General features: G+C 39.4%; 1 protein-coding gene across 1 annotated transcript in view; it reads right to left on the reverse strand.

The window, feature by feature from the left end:
* znf385b (zinc finger protein 385B) overlaps nucleotides 1–7,792 on the reverse strand; it is a 45,285-nt gene extending 37,493 nt beyond the window's left edge. Inside the window, exons 1-3 of the mRNA XM_034109359.2 lie at nucleotides 7,571–7,792; nucleotides 7,389–7,464; nucleotides 6,540–6,796 (exon numbers count right to left, since the gene is read on the reverse strand). The gene's annotated coding sequence lies outside the window, so the exon portion shown is untranslated. The remainder of the gene's footprint in view (nucleotides 1–6,539; nucleotides 6,797–7,388; nucleotides 7,465–7,570) is intronic.
* Nucleotides 7,793–9,550: the final 1,758 nt, after the last annotated feature.

Below are 9,550 nucleotides of genomic sequence, written 5' to 3' on the forward strand. Positions count from 1 at the left end.
AGAATTGAACTGCTGCCGGAAAACATTAACCCAGCCCGAAAGACGAGAAGACGTCTATGACATCACTTCCTTCTCAACATGCTTAATCATCAAACATTCAACAGCAGCTCCACTCAACTAATGGAAGGAGAAACATGAGACACACACACAGAAACACACACCTTGGTGAGCAGGTAGATTAAGTACATACTCATTATAAAGGGTTAAAGCCTTAAATTAGTTTTCATGACTGAACACAGTGTTCATACCAAGCTAATATAACTGGGGATGTACCTGCATATTCAACTGAGAGTGGTATCAAACTTCTAATCTCTCCCACAACTTTTGCTTTATCCGACTGATACTAGAGAAAAACAAGAATGTCTATCCCACAGAAAAGATGACAAAGACTAAGAGATTAAGCTTTAAGATATTTAGGATAACAATCTGAAAAAACTACATGCATGTCTTTTTCAGTCAGTCCGTCTGTCCGTCTGTCCGTCTGTCAGTCCGTCTGTCCGTCTGTCAGTCCGTCTGTCCGTCTGTCCGTATGTCCGTATGTCCGTCTGTCCGTATGTCTGTCAGTCCGTCTGTCCGTCTATCTGTCTCAAAGGTTAAACTCCTGACAACCTTGTGCTGCCCCTACACAGTGTGTAAGTGTGTGTACGTGTGTCAGTGTAACCTTCATCACCTAAGTGTGTGTGTAATACCTCTGAGACACAAGTCGCGAGGACACACTTCATCACTGCCGTCCTATTTACACACACTTTCTCTTTCACATACACACTAACACACTTACAGTCATTATTTCTTTTATACACACTTTCCTAACCTCTATTTCTTAGGTCTCCTTCAGGCCACTAATTGCATTTTTGATGATAATCATCTAATCACATTTCATTACTGTCATCACTTCCTCTCCATCACATGACGGGAATTAATTAAAACTTCCTGAGACAACACTGGGAGCAGGTGCATGCTCACACACACACACACACACACACACACACACACACACACACACACACATATATATATATATATATATACACACACACACACACACACACACACACACACACACACACACACAGGTAGCTCAATAAATCACAGCAGACAGAATGGGAGTAATGAGGTGGTTAGCTGTTAGCGCTCTGTAGAGCAGGCAGCACCTAGCTAGGTAAGCACTAACACGCAGTACTCCACATAGAGTACTGTGTGTGTGTGTGTGTGTGTGTGTGTGTGTGTGTGTGTGTGTGTGTGTGTGTGTGTGTGTGTGTGTGTGTGTGTGTGTGTGTGTGTGTGTGTGTGTGTGTGTGTGTGTGTGTGTGTGTGTGTGTGTGTGTGTGTGTGTGTGTGTGTGTGTGTGTGTGTGTGTGTGTGTGTGTGTGTGTGTGTGTGTGTGTGTGTGTGTGTGTGTGTGTGTGTGTGTGTGTGTGTGTGTGTGTGTGTGTGTGTGTGTGTGTGTGTGTGTGTGTGCGTGTGCGTGTGTGTGTTTAGCTTCATCAATAACAAAACTACTGAGTGAGCACAAACAATTATTTGTACAGTTATCAGGTTTAACAAAAATACTGTTTTATGAGGTCTGAACAAGTTTTTATGTATTAAAAAAATACGCTTTTCTGGTTCTTTACCGAATATGGGACCAAAAAAGATGCTTATAGCTTAGTATAAAGGCTGAAAACACTGCTCTGGGCCAGGATATAGTCTGACACATAACCACAATAATCACGATTCACTTCTCAAGATCAAGAATCACAAGATTGTCGTGTTGTGCATTTTAGAGTAAGGTGACCAAATTTTCAAAATAAAAACCGGGGACATTTTGAGTTTTGCGGTCAATATATCATTAACATATCCTATTGTCTTGACTGTTAAAGAAAAAAGGGGGACACTTCTGGTTTAATGTAATTCGAACATTTGAACTGTTGGATACAAACAGAAGGAAGATAGCTCATATATGAGACATCAAAGGTCTTTTATTTTGAAACTGTACATCAGATTGTCCTGATTCTCTCTGATTGACTAGATGAGGTCACCTGCTATCACCCTGAAGTGAAATAAGTCTTTGATAATTTCACAGTTTTTTATTTATTCTTGTATAAAAACAGAAGGACGATAGCATTATGAGATTTCAAAAGGATTTTATTTTGAAATTCTACATCAGATTGTCCTGATTTTCTCTGATTGACTAGATGGGGTCTCCTGCTATCACCCTGAAGTGAAATAAGTATTTGATTGACTTTGAATGACTCTTTGATTATGGACGGTTTCCATTACATAATAATCTAAATATAGATGGACAATAGATCTAATTTGAGATTTTAAACAGCATACATTTTAAATTGTGATTAAGAAAGTAATGTTATTTTAGGAGTGTTGTGAGATGGTGTCAACATCAATTGAAATTAGTCACCCAGTGGAAATGTCAGATATATCTTCATAACTGTATCCTTACATTTTACATTCACTCAGTTATAATGTGGTAGTTATACGTAGTTTATTTTTAAATTATTATTGATCACATTATATAGTACATATTTCTTAATTTAAGCTTCAGTATATATGAATATGTTTGGTGTGTTTTTTAGGTATATTTGTTATTGTCCGAGTAAACGCTTTTATTTTGAAGGCAGTTTTTACATGCCTCGACCATAATGCATTGGATATTCGCGCACCGCAATACAACGTGCTTTTGACTGTGTTTTCAGAAGTGGGGGCTGGCTTGACCACAGTCTGTTTACCCAGTGTTTCCTGACATGAAACGTTTTATTTCACCTTGCTATGTGTTTTTAACGTATATTAAAAAAACGGGGACATTTCCGGGGACAGTTTCAACCGGGGACAGGCCAATACAAACGGGGACTGTCCCCGGAAAACGGGGACGTCTGGTCACCCTATTTTAGAGGCAAGCTGTTTCCCTGTTTCAAGTCTGCATGCTAAGTACATGACCATTGCATGTATGATATGTGTAATGTGTATTTGGAAAAGCGCTATAATAAATGTAAGGAATTATTATTATTATTATTATTATTATTATTAAGCTAAGCTAACCGACAGCTAAACGTTGGTACCTTTTTTTAAACAATGTGGATTGAAACAAAGCAGCTTGTTTTATGTTTAGTAAAAATGAAAATGGTTTAGGTTTGGCCCAATTGAGTGTTATCCATCTTCTAATCTAATTATCTGCAAGGAGGCAAATACAAAAATAAAATGGATAGCCTATACTGTTGTTTATCTTGATCAAATATTGATGCAAAATTCATGTATCGGCTTATTAATAAAGTTGTTACGATGAGCTCATTACACCTGCTGTCATTCCACAAATAACAGCGCACACAAACACACACACACAGTTTGTTTGTTTGTTTGTGTGTGTCCGTGTGTGTGTGTGTGTGTGTGTGTGTGTGTGTGTGTGTGTGTGTGTGTGTGTGTGTGTGTGTGTGTGTGTGTGTGTGTGTGTGTGTGTGTGTGTGTGTGTGTGCGCGCGTGCGTGTGTGTTCTCTGCAGGTTTCCAAACTAATCTTTTCCTGACGTAACAACATGCTGCTTCTCAATCTGCCCACTGCTGGAGTCCTGGCACACAAACACACACAATCGCAGTGTTTAGTAATGCTGTTCTATAAATAGGTCAAATTGATTTGTGTGGAGGAGAGTGTGTTACAGTAGTATAAATGTACCTTTACTGTAAAAATGGACAATGCAAACTAAGACACTGCTGTGCGTGTGGGCCGCACACACAGCTTCAGTACAGTCAGTCATTCTTGCATCCTTACACTTTAACCATTTTTACCAGTAAGTTATAAAAGCCTATGAGTCTGTTCAAACAACTACTCTGTGGAGCCTAACACAACACTTTTACAGTCTGTTAGCTGGTCAGTACAGCCTACCAGCAGGCCAATCTCTGCTATTGGTCCAAAGACATCAGTTGTGTAGTCGTGTATGGAATAAATCCACCTCTTTTTCTGTGAATGTTCACGATCCTACCAGCCAAAAAGCCATTGAAATGCACAGAAGTACACAGCCTTTCTCCTTATTAAGCCAACCTTCAACCTAACGTTGAATACCCACATGTCCAGAGACCACTACACCACAGATTCCGGCCAATCCGGTTCGCCAATTTAGCTCTCCAACTGCATTCACTCAAAGTTCAATATGATTGTTCAAAATCAATCGGACCACAAATGGAAACCAGAACCACTCTCTTACCAAAATGTATTCCTGTTAAATACAGATTCAGCATTAATATACAGATATCTGTCTGTAAAGATTAACAGTTAGTACTGTCTACCAGTTGGCTAATATGGTCTCCATTACGTATTAACCTATGCTATGACTAGTTGTTCTAGTTATTCTTCTTCTTGCATGTGAATGTGTGACAGCTCCCTTCTTCTGCCTTCAACATAAAACATCTGCTTTAATTTAGTTGATCAGTGTTAATTAGACTTCCAAACAAAGATGTACTGAGAGGAAACCTTTTTTGCTAACAAGAAAGGAAAGGACAAAGTAAGGACATCTTGGTCACTTCAAATGGATTTAGAGATGGCAGCACTGCAATCAGTTTCCAGGTCACAAAGGAACAGTAGTAAAAAGAGAGGGAGGGAGAAAAACAGAAAAGAGGTAAGGGGGGGAAAGGTAGAGGTAGGAAGGAGGAGGATTGTTTTCGTGTGAGCTGCAGGGGGCACTACAGTCAAGCTGATCAGGTGTCACCATTTCATTTCATTTTTCATTTCAAACCTTTATTTAACCAGATTGGTCCCATTGAGATCATAGATCTCTTTTTCAAGGGAGATCACTCACACACACACACACACACACACATACACGCGCGCACACACACACACACACACACACACACACACACACACGCACACACACAGACAGCTTGTCATACTGTCACCTATGTGGTAATTAACAACATCTCCGTGGCAGAAAGGCAGAGCCAACTCTGCACGATTCGGACTCTGTGTGTGTGTGTGTGTGTGTGTGTGTGTGTGTGTGTGTGTGTGTGTGTGTGTGTGTGTGTGTGTGTGTGTGTGTGTGTGTGTGTGTGTGTGTGTGTGTGTGCGTGCGTGCGTGCGTGCGTGCGTGCGTGCGTGCGTGCGTGTGTGTGTGTGTAGGCGAGAGAAACAGAAACACATTACCGATTGATTCGACTGATTATTCGGTTTGTAAAATAACAGAAAACAATAAAGAATTCAATCACATTTTTCTAAATCCATTATTAAATTGCATGTCAAAAAACTATCCAAAACCAACAAATAATATACATTTAATATAATATAAGACAAATAGAAGAGAGGACCTGGAGCCATCAAATGATTATGTTTGAAATATTAACTAATGGATTAAGTAATAATTAAAATACCTGCAGAATATTTCTCATTAAATCAATTAGTTGATGAATCGACACATTTATGCAGCTCTGCGTTTAATGTGGTTCTACAGAAAGATGTGGGAAAATACTGAGAGGCTACGAAAGGGAATCCTTTACTTAAGTGAAAGTAGTAATCCATCACATACATTAAAAGTACAACAATACTCATTATACTGAATGGACACATGCAAAGTTATTATCCACCACAGCCGGGTCAACTGTCACTGGTGGACATAACTCAACCTGATTTAAAGGTTAGAAAAACGACCATAATGGAAAAACACTCTTCAGGGCTTTCCTGTGATTTATCCTGTACAAAAATGTGATGCTTTCTGGTGAAGCTCTGCATATATAATTTAATTACATGTGATACATTTTTTTTTTTTATATTATCAATAAAACATCCAATGCAATTCAATTTACCTGACAGCTCAATTTACCTGACAGCTCAATTTACCTGACAGCTCAATTTACCTGACAGCTCTTGCAACCGGTTACTTAACAGATGAATAAAGACGCTTTTAAAATATATCACCCATTTTATTGGAGGTTTTACTGGCTGCTTTTGAAAAGTATAGGTGTTTCTTTATCAGTGGTAAGGTTTCATTTGAGGGTTTTCACTTTATTATGTTTACTATGTTACTACTTTGTCTAGTTTTACTTTACCAGATGTAAGGATATATTGTACTCTATTTAACTGACAGTATACGTTCATGTTCTATATTAAATGAGCTCATAAGGCATACTTTTATTACTTATGTAGGAGATCTGAATATCTTCTTTTACCATTTATTTACTTGATTATTTCCATGTTCTGCCTTTACTTAACATTTCAAAATATATACTTTTAAGAGCAAATTCAGCAAAAAATCAGCTCATGCTATATTACACTTTCAACTGATAAAACGTATATGTATTGACTTCAACATTCAGCAGAGAAACACAGTCAGAAATGTCTTATGAATACCAAAACACGGATAGACTGAAAGGAAAAGCGACACGTAAAAAGTGAGACAGAAGAAAACACACACCGGACAGACGGACACAGTCTGTTAAAAGCCTCTACTGCTGCTGTTTCATAACCTTTAACTAACAGAGAAAAGAGAAAAGAAATAACACGAGTAAAACAATTTTAAAAAGGGAGTAAAAGAGACAGAAGAAGAAGAGGAGGAAGGTGACTTACCGGAGGAGGAGGTGATGGATGATGAAGAGAGTCCTGTAGGTTTGAAACGCTGAACTCACTCACTGATGCCAATCACTAATCAATGAGTCAATACGGAACACTACAGGTGTGTGTTTCTCCTGACTCAGAGTGCACGAGGTTTTTTTTGGTGGATCACAACATCGACCGTCCATCATCAAGTATCCCGCACACTGACCACCAACTCCGGGAGATCAGAGCCGCGCGCTCTGTGTTGCACCGGGAGCAGGGCGGCGGGGCTGCGCATGCGCATCACACAAAGAGAGAGCGACAGGGAGAGAGAGAGAGGGCATCCTCAATTTTGAAAAATAAATGAAAAACTTAAGACATTACTGGGGGAAATGAAAGAGAGTTCAGACTGACCTGCTTTATTTACAGGTATTTTTATATATTTTATTTGTATCTTCTTATTAATGTATTATATGTATTTACTACAGTATCCAGCATCCTGCACAATAATCAATTACTCACCTTAACTTTTTCTGTTTTTTAATTATAGTATTTTTATGTATAGACGTATAGATGTCGTAATCGTACAAGGCTTTGGAAATACTCTATGTCATTATGGCCATTCCCAGAGAGAGAGAGAGAGAGAGAGAGAGCGAGAGAGAGAGAGAGAGAGAGAGAGAGAGAGAGAGAGAGAGAGAGAGAGAGAGAGAGAGAGAGAGAGAGAGAGGTTCTGGTTGAATTGACTTCCAGGTTTTGCTTGGCAAACACCATCTATTTTTAACTATAAATACTGGCTGCAATGGAGAGATCGTTTTTTACAGCGTTCAGTCCTTTCACCTGTGTATCTCCCTGCCTCTCTTTCTGTATTTACTGTCAACTCACCTGTTCATGACGTCAAGAGGTGTCAGGTTAAAACCTTGAAGGATCATTACGCCATTTCCTCCAGCCAGAGCTGAAACTGTAGTACACGGAGAGTGCGTGCTTAGATACTCTGTTACAAGAAAAGTCATGCATTTCAAAATGTTACTCAAGTAAAAGTATTCATTATGCAAAAAGGGTTTTACCTTTAACTGATTGGTTCTTTTTAGGAGACGCGGAAATGACCAGATTACCAGACACCTGAGACATTTCACACTACCACTCTGAGAGAGACATCTACCTGTCTGTCTCTCTGAAGCTCAATAATGTTGTCAACCTCGAACAAGCCCAACACACGCACGCACGCATGCACGCACGCACACACACAAACACACACACACTTCAGAAAAATATTGACTTGCACATAGTTGTTTGATCTTTTCATGGGGGTTGTTGACAAAGACAGAAATACAGCCTTTTCCTTTATATTTCACTTAAAGAGTAATTTAACACAGGCTGAAAACAAAGAGTGCTGTTCTGCCCTCCGGGTACAACTTTCAAACCTGTTTCATCTCTGGATGTGGTCAGAAGCGTGCTTTGTTGCACCTGTAAACACACACTACAGTGATGTCACAGAGTCCTGGAGCACCTGTACATCACTGCAGAAAGGTGAGTTAAACCCCAGGAAGTCAACAAAAAGCGACATTTTGGTTAAATGACTCTTTAAGAAATCAAATAACAAAAGTGGAGTCCTTTAAGTATTTGGGAGTATACTGGACATACACTGATATTTGAGAGCAACACTGACATGGTGTTCAAGAAAAGCCATCAATGTCTGTTTTGTCTGAAAGAAATGTAAAGTTCCAGGTTGACAAGACCTTGATGTCAATGTTGTATTGATCTTTTATTGAGTCTATGTTCACTTTCTCTTTGCTGATATCATCTCAAGTGAAACACAGAAACACGGTGGTCACTGTCTGCAGCAGAGTAACTGTCCCTGAACGGGAAACTGCAGGATCTTTACAACAAACAGTTTAAAATGCTGAATCCATCCTGCCTGACTGTTCTCATCTTTTACATGATTCCGTTTCTGCCATCTGGAACCTTCTCAGACCACTAGCTAAAACCTACAACTTCCAAAACTACACCGTCTGCCATCTCTCTCACAACTCTATACGAAAGGTAATTATTTGCACAATCCTTTAACTTACAGATTTTGGTGTTAGATGTTTTATCTGCGTTTTATTTTGTCTGCAACACACTGCTGCATACCACCCAATGCACATGGGGACAAATACAGTTATGTTATTGTTTTATGTCTATTTGTATGTGATGAACCAACCAGCAAATGTGGGGAATTTGTCATCATAGTTTTGCTTTTTGCACTCCACTGATTCTCTCTTTCGGTTCCTTTTTGTTGCTCTAGCAGCTTTTTTGTTGTTGTTGCAAAAAAACCTACTCTTTAGTGCCTTTTCAGCACAAAAAAGTTCAAGTCCAGCTGGCGATCACAGTGGAGCATTCAGCAGCTAAAGAGACAGATATTTTCCTCAAGAGATTGTAGAAAACAAAATGGTGAAACACACACAACCGTTAAAGAGGACATATAATACTATTTTCAGGTTCATATGTGTATGTTATGCCTCTAATGTGACATTTTCTCATACTGCCTGTCCCGAAGCATCTCTTTTCACCCTCTGTCTGAAAGCAGAGCCCAGTCTGCTTTGATTGGTTAGCTGGCCGGCTCAGTTGTGATTGGTCAACTGCTTAGAGATGTCCCGCCCCTTAGCCTATCAGGTAGAATCTGTTGAAGTGCTAGCAAATAAACCCTAGTGTTACATAGCGGTAATGGAAGAAAACAAAATAGTCCAATGGAGCGTTTCAGGCAGGGGGGGGGGGAAGAGTGTGGGGTAAAGAGACTTGCTCTGACTTTGGGATTTTAGCCTTTGCAGACCATCTACATGCACAAAAATCTATATAAGACACTACAGGACAGGCCAAACAAAAAGCTTAAATCAATTCTGAAGTTGTCCAAACCTGTCAAACGCGTAAATAAGCAACCATATAAGAACTGTAACATGTCAAATGTATCAGGTGATAATATGTCAATGAGATCCAAGCTTGTGTCTACTGCCCTCAAGTGGCCAACAACTGAGTTGCGGCATGTTTAAAAGACGTTACACTGAGGG

Source organism: Pseudochaenichthys georgianus, chromosome 21, assembly GCF_902827115.2.
Source record: "Pseudochaenichthys georgianus chromosome 21, fPseGeo1.2, whole genome shotgun sequence".
Lineage (NCBI taxonomy): Eukaryota > Metazoa > Chordata > Actinopteri > Perciformes > Channichthyidae > Pseudochaenichthys > Pseudochaenichthys georgianus.